Here is a 14,235-nt window from a genome sequence, read left to right as displayed (position 1 = left end):
TTGTGGTGATTATTGTGCTAGTTTGACAAATTAACTTATTTTGTTTTTGTAAACTGGTACTTTACAATAAATGTTGCACTGTATTTTCTGTGATATATATATGCATGAGCGTATCATTTTTTTTTTTGGTGGAGGAGTGGATCTTGGGTGGGAGTTCCCACACTTTTTTCTCCAGGACTTGACCCCTGGAGCCACTAGAAGACACAAGGACTAGGTGCACATTTGGAGTGACTGGGTACAACTGGCTCAGTGGCATTATTAGAAGATACATGGGCTGGCTGCACACTTGGAGTCACTGGGTAGAATGGACTCAGTGGAGTCACCAGAAGACATATGGACTGGGTGCACACTTGAAGTCGTTGGATACAATGGACTCAAGTGGAGTCACCAGAAGACATATGGGCTGGCTGCACACTTGAAGTCGTTGGATACAATGGACTCAAGTGGAGTCACCAGAAGACATATGGACTGGGTGCACACTTGAAGTCGTTGGATACAATGGACTCAAGTGGAGTCACCAGAAGACATAAGGACTGGATGCACACTTGGAGTCACTGGGTAGAATGGACTCGGTGGAGTCACCAGAAGACATATGGACTGTGTGCACACTTGAAGTCGTTGGATACAATGGGCACAGTGGAGTCACCAGAAGACATATGGACTGGCTGCACACTTAAAGTCGTTGGATACAATGGACTCAAGTGGAGTCACCAGAAGACATATGGACTGGGTACACACTTGAAGTCACTGGGTAGAATGGACTCAGTGGAGTCACCAGAAGACATATGGACTGGGTGCACACTTGAAGTCTGTGGATACAATGTGCACAGTGGAGTTACCAGAAGACATATGGACTGGGTGCATACTTGAAGTCGTTGGATACAATTGACTCAAGTGGAGTCACCAGAAGACATATGGACTGGGTGTACACTTGGAGTCACGGGGTACAGTGGGCTCAGTGAAGTCACTAGAAGACATGTGGGCTGGGCACAACTGGGTCAGTGGAATCACCAGAAGACACATGGACAGACAGCCCACTTGGAGTCACTGGCTAATGGCTACACTGGAGTCAACAGAAGACACATAGACAGACAGCCCACTTGGAGTCACTGGGTAATGGGCACATTGGAGTCAACAGAAGACACACAGACTGGGTGCACACTTGGAATGACTGGGCACAATAGGCTCAGTGGAGTCACCAGAAGACACATGGACTGGGTGCACACCTAGAGACCACAGGGTACAATGGTCACACTGGAGTTACTAGAAGTCACCCAGACTGGGAGTGCCTGGGCACACTGAAATCCCTAAAATACATGTAAACTGGGAGCATACTTGAAGCCACTGGCTACCAAGTGGCAGGAGGCGGGCACATGGGACACAGGGGGAATGAGGATTCATACTTCAAAAGTGGGACTCAGCTGAAGCATAGAATGCCAAGCCATACGTCACTTTTCATTTTAAGCCATCTCCAATTAGGACCACTCTCTAATAGTTTGCCAATGCACCGATCGAGAGATCTATCTCCTGATTGGCCATGGTTCCAGCACTCTGGGTGAAACCGGAGTGCCGCAATGAAAAGGTGCCCTGGCACTGGATCCCAGTGATGAATGTGACGTAAAAAGAGGAAGAATCTCCCCTTACGGGGGGCACAGGCCGCAATAATAAAACTGACAAGTTATCAAACTCTTCAATGCTAAATGGAAGATTAAAATTCTGTAGCTTTAGATACACTTTAATTAGTTATCCCCCTTCATACCGCTCATCACATATGTTTTTACAGTGGAGTTCTGTCAGCTTGGATTTGTATGACTAATTTAAACCCTGATAGCCAGCCTAATCCCCGGTAATTATGTCTGTAATGATCTGACACAGCAGCTTGGATCTGAGAAAAGAACGGGAGCTCCCACCATCCCCTCTAGGCTCACGTGATCTCCCGCCAGCTATACATTGAGCGATGAGACTCCATTTGTCTCCATACGGTAGAGTTGCACAAAGCCGGTTCAGTTTTCAGTACCCCGGGAACGCTGAGCGTTCATTTGTAAAATTTATGGTTTAATTAATTTCTGTAAGAGTCCTCGAAACAGTTCTCAGGGCCAAAAACAGGTGAAATATGATCCAGATACTTCAACTGGGGAACAGCTGTGCTCTGTAGCTAAAGAGCTGGCGAAATGGCCGGATTCCGCTGGCCGGTGCTCGGAAGACTCTTCTGTAAAAAGCTGAAGGCGAAGCATTATTCAGCAATGCCTGGGGAGGGAGAGATGAATGAGAACAGAAAACTGTGTGGTTACTGTATGTCTAAACGTTCTTTTCTTTGAAAATATTATTTTGAACTCTTTTGATGCCAGAGCAGTTTTTTTTTTTTGCCATTTTTTTGTATGTTAAAAAAAATAATTTTAGGCCTGAAGGTTAGTTAAAACCCCCAGATACTGGAGAAATTTTTTTTTACACGGAATATTAGCGCAAAGGTTTATCAAGCACAAGTTATCAGTAAGAAATACACTAACGTTAATCTTGGGTCATAAACGCATTTCTGGTAAAAATCGAACGGCGAGGTTGTGCCGAGTAAATAGATACCCAACATGTCAAGCCTTATGCCCCATACACACGGTCAGACATTCCGACCACAAAATCCGTCTGATTTTTTATTTTATTTTTTCCGACGGATTTTGGCCGAAACTAGTCTTGCATACACACGGTCGCACAAAGTTGTCGGAAAATCCGATCGTTCGGAACGGAGGTGACACACAAAACGTACGACGGGACTACGTAGGGGCCAGTAGCCAATAGCTTTCGTCTCCAATTTAATTTTTTTCTGAGCATGCGTGGCACTTTGTGCGTCGGAAATTCTCTACACGCGATCGGAAAAAGTTCGATCGGATTTTGTTGACAGAAAATTTTAGATCCAGCTCTCAAACTTTTTCCGGCGGAAATTCCGACGGAAAAAGTCAGATAGAGCCCACACACACACGATCGGATTTTTCGACAACATAATCCGATCGGACTTTTTCCGTCGGAATTTACGACCGCGTGTACAGGGCCTTAAAGTGATATTAAAGTCACGTTTTTTTTATTAAAAAAAATGTAAATAAAAAAACATGTCAACGGTCACGGAAGGAGCGCGCTGCATGCTCCTAACCCATTAGGGGCACAATCACATATATATGCATAGTTACATAGTTAGTCAGGTTGAAGAAAGACACAAGTCCATCTAGATCAACCAATTAAAAAAAAAAAATCATACAATCCCTTATACACAATCCTGTACCCACAGTTGATCCAGAGGAAGGTGAAAACCCCCAGCAGAGCATGATCAAATTTGCTACAGCAGGGGAAAAAATTCCTGCCTGATCTCCCCCCCCCCCCCCCCCCCAAGAGGCAAACGGATATTTCCTGGATTAATTTTCCCTATAAATGTTATTATCCAGTTATATTCTGTACATTTAGGAAAAAAATCCAGACCTTTTTTAAAGCAACCTACTAAACTGGCCACCACTACATCTGGAGGGAGTCTATGGGGGTTATTTACGAAAGGCAAATGCACTTGGAAGTGCAGTCGCTGTAGATCCGAGGGGGACATGCAAGGAAAATAAAAAACAGCATTTTTGCTTTCACATGATTAGCTGATAAAATCAGCAGAGCTTCCCCTCATTTCAGATCTACACCTCCGATTTAAAGCAACTTTACTTCCAAGTGCATAACCCCCCTCTGCCACATCTCTTACTGTGAAGAAACCTTTCTGCATTTGGAGATGAAATCTCCTTTCCTCCAGACGTAAAGCGTGCCCCCTTGTCCTCTGTGTTGACCTCACAGTGAATAACTCAACACCAAGTTCACTATATGGACCCCTTATGTATTTAGAGGTTTTTTTTTTTACAACGGTAAGTTCTGGCACCTCCAGCACCAAAAGTATGTAATAGCAAGGGGTGTGCTGGAGGGTCTATTGATGCTGTCTGCTGGGAGATTTCTGTTTTTGTGTGAGGGTCTATAATTGCTTGTGGGGATCTGTTGTTGCTAGGGGACGGTCTTATGGTGATTGTAGCGATCTGCTGTTGAGGGAGAGGCCTATTGTTGCTGGCTGCTGGAGGGTCTATTAATGCTGACCGTCTGGAGATATGTTGATGCTGCTGGGGGGGGGGGGGGTGGGGTTCTAATGTTGCTGGGGTGGATCTTTTGTTGCTGAGGGTGGTATTTTGTTGTGGATGGACCATTGTTTCTGTGTGGGGGCTCCATTGTTGTGTGGAGAACTATTGTTGGTGGGGTGGGGTCTATTGTTGTTGGGAGGGGAATTTTTGTTGCTTGGGGGGACCTATTTTTGTTGAGGTGGGATCTATTATTGGTGGGTGGGGAGTCTATTGTTGCTTGGGAGGATCTATTATTACTGGGGTGGGGTCTATTGTTGCTGGGAGGGGATTTTTTGTTGCTTGGAAGGACCTATTGTTGTTGGGGTGGGGTCTATTATTGGTGGATGGGGAATCTCTTGTTACATGGGAGGATCTATTGTTACTGGGGTGGGATCTATTGTTGCTGGTTCTAGTGTATCTATTTTTACTGCTTTTTGTTTTATTAGACTAGAACAAATTCCATACAAATTATTTAGCTAATGATACTTGGGGCAGTATTGGGGGGTGGGTAGGGGGTGGAATTAAGGGATGATGCTTGGAGGTGGGTAGGGGCAAAAATAAGGCGGAACTCAGAAGGGGGAGCTCCTGCACCTATTCTCTGAGAAAAAAAGCCCTGTGTATTTATACTTGTTAATCATATCCCCCCTAATCTCCTCTTCTCCAGAGAGAATAAATTCAGTTCCTCTAATCTTTCCTCATAGCTGAGCTCCTCCATGCCTCTTATCAGTTTGGTTGCTCTTCTCTGCACTTTCTCCAGTTCCCTGATATCCTTTTTGAGAACTGGTGCCCAAAACTGAACTGCATATTCCAGATGAGGTCTTACTAATGATTAGTACAGGGGGGCAAAATGATATCTCTCTCTCTGGAGTCCATACCTCTCTTAATACAAGAAAGGACTTTGCTCGCTTGGGAAACTGCAGCTTGGCATTGCATGTTATTATTAAACGTATGATCTGCCAAAACCACCAGATCCTTCTCCACTATGGACTCACAGTTTTACTTCCCCGTAGTATATATGATGCATGCATATTCTTACCCCCCCCAAGTGCATAACTTTACATTTATCAACATTAAACCTCATTTGCCACATAGCTGCCCAATTAGACAGAGCATTGAGGTCGGCTCGTAAATTGGAGACATCCTGTGAGGACGTTATTCCACTGCATAGCTTGGTGTCATCTGTAAAGACTGAAATGGTACTTAGAAGGAAAAGTTTCCCTCACCTTTCACACCTTAGCTACACTTATATATAGCTCAAGATCAAGCGACACTTTTTTCTAACAATTGTTTATTTTTACTACCATTATTATGTAATCCCCCATAGTAGCTCAGGGGGTGCTTTTGGTCCCGCTCCCAGTTCCTGGGCCCCTCTTTGCCCCCTCCGCAGGGCGTGGGCTTCAAGAACGATCTCTCGTGGGCCTATTTGACTGGCCTCCCAGATACTTCACCCCTTCCTCGGGTACGGTGGGCCGGGACCTCTTGCCACGCCACCTGGATCTTTTAGCAACCCTCAAGCACAGCACTTTGGAGGCTATCTCTACAGCCGTTTTTGGTAAATATGGTTGTATTTTGGCAATACATGTGTTGATTTTACATATATATTGTTGTTCAAATGTATGTTCTCTCCCATTACATTCTCTTTTAGAGTTCTTATACTCCTTTTCCCTCAGAAGAAGACCTCTACTACTAATGATCGAAACACGTCAGTGTTTTTTAGTATGATTATACAGTATATACCTATACCATACTATATGTGTTTTATGTACACTTATGTTTGTATTACTATGGTGTATATACAATGGCTTCAGTTACAGAGCTCATGTTTTAACACAGTCTATATTGAAAAAATATATTTTTCCTACCTTTATTCAAATTTTTTGGCTGCAATACAAAACCCCACAGGGAAAATGTTCCTTCTATATTCTGTTTGGGGTGTGCAGCAATCCTTTCTCACTACTAGTATCGCTTTTTCTCTTGACTGAAATGGTACTTTTAATCCCAGACCTAATTTATAAATACATTAAAAAGTAGGGGTGCCAACACTGAACCTTGGGGTACACCACTGATAGCCTTAGACCATTCAGAGTAACAATCATTAACTACTACTCTCTGAGCCTTTTAGCCAGTTTTCTATCCCTTTACAAATGGATCTTACCATGCCTGTAGACTTTAACTTACACATGAGCCGTGTGTGGGGAACTGTGTCAACCGCTTTTGTAAAATCCAGGTATACCATGTCCACCGCCACCCCTCTGTCCTTGGTTTTATTTATCTCTTCATAAAAAGAAATCAGGTTTGTTTGAAAGCTTCTTTCATGAATCCATTCTGTCTGTTGCTTAAAATATTTTTTTACAGCTAGAACTCATCTATATGGTCTTTTATTAAACTCTCCAGTATCTTTCCGACTATAGAAGTTAAACTAAAATGTCTATAGTTACTTGGTAAAGACTTTGACCCATTTTTAAATATGGGCACCACATCGGCCCTACCCCAATCCAGTGGTAGCATTCCAGTCATTAACGAGTCCCTAAAAATTAGAAACAATGGTTTTGAAATGACAAAGCTCAATTCTTTTAGGATCCGTGGGTGGATGTCACCAGGTCCAGGTGCTTTATCCACCTTTATTCTGTCTAAATATTTTTGGACCATATCACTTTTAAACCATTATGGATCATTTGGGGCTGCGCCACTACCACCCCCATTATAGACTTGAGCTCCCATATGCATGACTGAGACCTGCCCATGCCACCCCACCACAGGCGGGTCGGCCAATGGTTAAAAGTGATATTTTGTGTTTACAAACAGCAACTGAGATCCATCATTTATTGACAGGGATTTTGAATGGTGTCATTGACCATGTTAACCACTTAAGGAACGCCGCATGGAGATATACGTCGGCAGAATGGCATGTACGGGCACAAGCACGTACCCGTACGTGCTTGCCTTCCAGCAGGTGGGCGGTCCGATCGGACCCCCTCCCGCTGGCTGCGGCAGTCCGTTTAGTTTCAGGAGCAATCCGGGATGAGGGGATGGTCGTTGGTTTCTGGCCATCCCCTCTCGATCGTTCCTGGCGAATGAGAAGCTTCCCCCGCCTGCGTAGTGTAAACAGAGGCAGGGAGGAAGTGATGTCACTCTCCTCGGGGCGGTCTTTTTGACTGGACTGCGAGGAGAGGACATAGTAAGTGTGCACCAACACTACACTGACATGTAGGTACACATAGGCACACTGTCACCCCCCGATCACCCCCCCGATCGCCCCCCCACCGATTCCCCCCAGCCCCCCCCCCCCTCCCAGTCACAGTGTCACTGATTGCAGTGATCATTTATTTACTGATCACTGCATTTAGTGTCAGTTGTGACAGTAAAAAGTGTCAGGGCAGTTAGTGTTAGGTCCAGGGTAGCCCCCTACCCCCCCAATAAAGGTTTAACCCCCCGATTGCCCCTAGAGTTAACCCTTTCACCCCCTTTTGCCAGTGTCACTAAGCAATCGTTTTTCTGATCGCTGCATTAGTGTCACTGGTGCCGCTAAGTAGCTAGTTATTTTTTTAGGTTCACCGCCAGGTTTTTATAGCGTTAGGTACCCCCATATACTACCAATAAAGGTTTTAACCCCCTGATTGCCCCTAGAGTTAACCCTTTCACCAGCGATCACCATATAAGTGTCACTGGTGACGCTGGTTAGCCAGTTTGGTTTTCGGGATCCTGTACGCGGCTAGGCTCCCAAAAAGTCCCACACATGTGGTATCCCCGTACTCAGGAGAAGCAGCAGAATTTATTTTGGGGTGTAATTTCACTTATGCCCATAGCATGTGTGAGCAATATATCATTTAGTGACAACTTTGTGCAAAAAAAAAAAAAGTTTGTAATATTCCGCAACTTGTGGCAAAATATAAAATATTCCATGGACTCAACATGCCTCTCAGTAAATAGCTTGGGGTGTCTACTTTCCAAAATGGGGTCATTTGGGGGGGTTTTGTGTTATTTTGGCATTTTATGGCCTTCAAAACTGTGATAGGTAGCGAGGAGTGAAATCAAAAATTTGCACCCTTAGAAATCCTGAAGGCAGTGATTGGTTTTCGTGGGGGCCGTACGCGACTAGGCTCCCAAAAAGTCCCACATATGTTGTATCCCCGTACTCAGGAGAAGCAGCAGAATTGATTTTGGGGTGCAATTCCACATATAACTATGGCAATATATCATTTAGTGACAACTATTTAAAAACTTTTTTTTTGTGTCATTATTCAATCACTTGGGACAAAAAAAAAAATTCAATGGAATCAACATGCCCCTCAGCAATTTCCTTGGGGTGTCTACTTTCAAAAATGGGGCCATTTGGGGGGGGGGTTGTACTGCCCTGCCATTTTAGCACCTCAAGAAATGAGATAGGCAGTCATAAATTAAAAGCTGTGTAAATTCCAGAAAACATACTTTAGTTTGTAGACGCTATAACTTTTGCGCAAACCAATAAATATACGCTTATTGACATCTTTTGTACTAAAGACATGTGGCTGAATACATTTCGGCCTAAATGTATGACTAAAATTGAGTTTATTCGATTTTTCTTATAACAAAAATTAGAAAATATCTTTTTTTTTTAAATTTTCAGTCTTTTTCCTATTATATCGTAAAAAATAAATATCGCAGAGGCAATCAAATACCATCAAAAGAAAGCTCTATTTATGGGAAGAAAAGGATGCAAATTTCGTTTGGGTACAACATTGCATGACTGCGCAATTACCAGTTAAAGCAGTGCAGTGCGAAATTGTAAAAAGACCTCTGGTCCTTAGGCTGACAATTGGTCTGGGGCTTAAGTGGTTAAAAAAAAATGGACAATCATGAGAACCCATGAGCAGCAAACAAGACTTTGTGACTACATAAGCAACCATTGAGCAATCGTTACAATGTGCCACATTGACTTCCATAGTTTCATTCTGCTTTAAATATACATTTGGAAGTATTCTGTTCTATCTGTAGTTCTCAGAGAGAACTGGGAACAATGTAACTGATCTAGCACCCCCCTGGTCCCCAAAGGTATCTCAGGGGCAGGGCAGGCTAGCATTTCACCTCAGGGTCTAGTCCTCGGCAATAATGGAAATATGTGAACAGATGTGCACCAGTCACTTTTCGATTCAAGAAATTGAGTTTGACTGTCACTCAACACTTCTGGAAGAAAGGGTTAGGGCACAGGACAACCAAGGACTAGGCAGATGCCAGATAATGGCCAAAAAGTACTTCACAGATTAAGGACCTTTAAGCCAACCTAAAATTCTGTAAAATCAGCTCCTGACTGCAAGACCCTTCTACCAACTTCTTGGAGAAAGGCCACCACATTTCCCTCTGACGGTCAAGCTTCACCCAATTTCTTAGGTTCCCCATTTAGGCTTGGGTTCCTCCATGGTGCTTTGATCTCCTTGTTAAAAACAAAAAGGAAATAGAATTAAAAGACCCGTGGGATCATTTGTTAAAGGTCACCACATCCCAAAAATTTGTAGAATCTTGTTATGCCTACTAGGCCCCTAACTTTGGCCTCTATCTAGACACATGGTTGACCTCCTGAGAATATCCAATAGCCACCTACAGAGCTATGCCTGGCAGGAGGCCCGGGGGATGGGGGATTGACTTCCCAAGGTCACTCTAGAATATTTATACCTTCCCTCAGCCTGCACCACTGGCAATAAACCTCCCAGTGGTTGTTTAGGGGAGTATAAATATTCATAACTTTGGTTAGTTCAGCCTTGCACACTATAGCGGGGAACACTCCCCAGCAACAGGCAGAAGAAAACCATAACCAGAGTTCAGGGGACACCCTAGAAAGCTGAGCTATCAATCCAGCTTAGGCTGTCTATGGCTTGGCAAATACTAATTTGAATAGACCCTCCTACTGACATAACAGTCAGCATAGGCAAGGAAGGTATCAAGTCACTGGATTCATAGAAGGATCAATTGGTATTTGTTTGTGCTTATCGAACAGATATAGCAAAATGCTTTCATTTGTTATAGCTTAGGGGTCTTCAAAGTTTTCTAAACAAATGGTCAGTTTATTGGTTTTCAAACTTTAGGGGGGTCAGATTGTGGCCAGTGGATGGAGAAAATGTCCTGGCGTCAGTGAGAGTAAACAATGCCTCATCATTGGTAATAGGGGGAGGAATAGTGTCCCATCCTTGGTATCAGTGACAGGACTAGTGCCCCATCATTGGTATCAGTGGGAGGAATAGTGCCCCATCATTGGTATCAGTGGGAGGAATAGTGCCCCATCATTGGTATCAGTTGGACAAATAATGCCCCATCATTGGTGTCAGTGGAAGAATAAAGGTCTCCATCATTGGTATTAATGGGTTGAATAATGCTCTATCGTTGGTATTAGTGGGAGGAGAAGTGCTCCATCAATGTTATCAGTAGGAGGAATAATGCCCCATAATTGGTGTCAGTGCGAGTAACAGTGCCCCATCATTGATATCAGTGGGTGGAAAAATGCCCCAAGGGCCAGATAAAAGCAAGCAAAGGGCTGCATCCCCCCCCCCCCCCCCCCAGGCCACAGTTTGGAGACCATTGGTATAGCTAACAGGCCAAAAAGAAGCAAATAAGAGTTGTTCATTGTGAGGGTTTATATACACTTTATTGTATTGTTGCCACAGGAGCAAATCGCCAGTAAGGCAATGCTGTGCCCACAGGGGTTGTGTCCCACTGAAACGTTGGCCGCCCAATACATTGCCTTACTAGCCAATTTGCTCCAAAGGCCAAGTCACATGTCCTCTCAATCCACTTCAGTCTTTTGATATATATATATATATATATATATATATACTTACGAAGTGCAGATCGCCCAGGCGATATTTAAGTAGCGTGTGCAGTGACTACTGTTTGAATTTTGTTTATGCTTTATTGCTCCATATTTGGTGGTAATAAAAAGAGAAACTCACACTTTGGTTTCTCACTTTTTTATGCATTGTGATGTCTCCTAAGCAGCAATTTTTTTTCCTCTCTATCATCTGTAAAGCACAAGTGCGCACAGTCGCATTCTTTGTTGAGATGTGTTTGAAGAATGCAGACTATAATTAAACTCAGACATCATTAATATCTGCCGGAGTAAACTGCGCCGGAGAGGACCGGCTGCCAAGGTGTGTCTGAAGCCGCAGAATCTGCTCTTATAAGTAACTCATTGTCAGAGGAGCTTTATGAAATTCTGATCAATTGGGAGCAGGAAATAAATTACATAAAGGTTAATTGTCGTTATCTCCAGATTTTTTATGTTGGTATTCAGAAGGATAGGGAGACTTTTTGTGGGTGTTTATGACTAACACTGAGCTTCCCAAATGCCTAATGCCTGAGACACAGAATGGCATGGCATGACATAAATTTTGAGTTCCAATGCTCTTGCTGTGCCTGCCTACAGATTTGCATTGAACAGGTGTGGAACAACCAACTCCCATGTGAACATGGCCTTAAAGCCCAACTCCCCTCCACCTTTCCCTATTCCCTGACCTTTTTTTTTACATACTTTTCATTCAGCTCCCGTTGAACCGGGCTTAAAGAACAACTTTCCCCTTCCTTTGTCAACTTCCCTCATTGAACACCCCTGACCCTTTTTTTACATACTTTTCATTCAGCTCCCATTAAACAGGGCCTTGAAGACCAACTTCCCCTATTGAGCACCCCCTGACCCTTTTTTCCGTACTTTTCATCCAGCTCCCGTTGAACAGGGCCTTAAAAAACAACTTTCTCCTTCCTGTGTCAACTTCCCTCATTGAGCACTCCTGACCCTTTTTTACATACTTTTCATTCAGATCCCATTGAACAAGGCCTTAAAGACCAACTTCCTCCTTCCTTTGCTAACTTCCCCCATTGAGCACCTACCTGACCCTTATTTTACATGCCATTCTTCCAGCTCCCGTTGAACAGGGCCTTGAAGACCAACTTCCCCCATTGAGCACCCCCTGACCCTTTTTTTTTTACATACTTTTCATCCAGATCCCATTGAACAGGGCCTTAAAGACCAACTTCCTCCTTCCTTTTGCCAACTTTTCCCATTGAGCTCCCCCCTGACCCTTTTTTTACGTACCTTTCATCCAGCTCCTAATGAACAGGGCCTTAACCACTTTCAGACCAGACCAGTTTGCTGGTCAAAGACCAGACCACTTTTTGCGATTCGGCAATGCGTCGCTTTAACTGACAATTGCGCGGTCGTGCGACGTGGCTCCCAAACAAAATTGACGTCCTTTTTTTCCCACAAATAGAGCTTTCTTTTGGTGGTATTTGATCACCCCTGCGGTTTTTATTTTTTGCGCTATAAACAAAAATAGAGCAACAATTGTGAAAAAAACGAATTATTTTTAACTTTTTGTTATAATAAATATCCCCCAAAAATATATAAAAAAACATTTTTTTCCCTCAGTTTAGGCCGATACGTATTCTTCTACATATTTTTGGTAAAAAAAAATCGCAATAATCGATTATTGATTGGTTTGCGCAAAAGTTATAGCGTTTACAAAATTTTTTATTATTTTTTCTTACTAGTAATGGCGGCGATCAGCAATTTTTATTGTGACTGCGACATTGTGGGGGACCCATCGGACATTTTTGGGACCATTGTCATTTATACAGTAATCAGTGCTATATAAATGCAGTGATTCCTGTGTAAATGACACTGGCAGTGAAGGGGTTAACCAGTGGGTGGCAGTGTAGGGGTTAAGTGTTCCTAGGGATGTGTTACTAACTGTGGGGGGGTTGGGCTTTCATTTAGTGAACACTTATCTCTGCTCCAATCACATGGAGCAGAGATCAGCGTCACTAGTTGCTAGGCAGAATGGAGAAATGCTGTTTACACGGCATTTCCTCCATTCAGTCGTCCCGGGAGACGATCGCGGGTATGCCCGCGGCGATCGAGTCCGCGGGTCCCGTGACCGGACTCACGGGGGTCCCGACCAGCGCGGGAGCGCGCCGCCGGAGGCGCGCTCCCGATGGCAGGGCGGCATTGAAGATTGGACGTACATGTACGCCAATATGCCTGCCCGTGCCATTCTGTCGACGTACATCATCGTGCGCTGGTCGGCAAGTGGTTAAAGACCAACTTCCTCCTTTCTTTGACACCTTCCTCCATTATTCACCCCTTGGTCTTTTGTTTACATACTTTTCACCCAGCTCCCATTGAACAGGACCTTAAAGACCTACTTCCCCCATTAAGCACCCCTTGACCCTTTTTTACATACCTTTCACTCAACTCCCGCGTGAATGGGGCCTTAAATTTGAACTGAAGGTAAATCTTTTTTTAATTTTTTATTCCATTTTGGACAAAGTAAGGGATAGTTAAAAACCCCATCAGTATTTCTTTGCCATACGCATCACATTGGGCAGATTGCCCTTTAATTCATGTTCCATAGCTAAAACAGTAAGTGAAACGAAATTTCTCCAACGTGTGGAAATTCTGGGGTGTCAATAGGCTCACTAGAACTACTGTCCCTATTGGAAGATTTCCCCTCTATTACTGTTCTGGTGACAACCAAAACTTTGGGATTTTCTTTTACTTTTACTTTTACTTTCACTTGCGATGAAAATGGTAAATTGGACAGATAGAGAGGGTGAATATCCCTAACTGGGCCCAGACAGCAAAAAGAACCAGACAGGTATTCTAATTGCTCTCCTCTCTATCCAAAAAAAAATGTTGCCTTTAGTTATACTTTAAAGCTCAATTCCCCCCTCCCTATGCCATCTACCCCCATTGGGATCCCTCTGACCATTTTCTTTACATACTTATCATCCACCTTTTACGTAAACAGGACCTTACTGCCCAATTTCCTACTTCCCTTGCACACTTTGACCCTCTTTTACATACTTTTCAGCTAGTTCCCGCTGAACAGTGCCTTAAAGCCCAACTCCCCCCTGTTTTGCCCATTGAGCACCTCCTGAACCTTATTTACATACCTTTCATCTAGTTCCCATGTGAACAGTGCCTTAAAACCCTCCCCTCCCTTTGCCACCTTCTGTCATTGGGCACTCTGGCTCTTTTTTACCTACTTTTCATCCTGCTCCAACTGAACGAGGCTATAAAGGCTCAACTGCAAGGGCTTCTGGATTGTCCACAGACACTGCACTGGAGCTCTTGTACTGGTGGGAC

Source organism: Lithobates pipiens, unplaced genomic scaffold (assembly GCF_037356315.1).
Source record: "Lithobates pipiens isolate NorthernLeopardFrog02 unplaced genomic scaffold, aLitPip1_a1.2 Scaffold_22, whole genome shotgun sequence".
Classification (NCBI taxonomy): Eukaryota; Metazoa; Chordata; class Amphibia; order Anura; family Ranidae; genus Lithobates; species Lithobates pipiens.
This window is presented reverse-complemented; position numbering follows the sequence as displayed.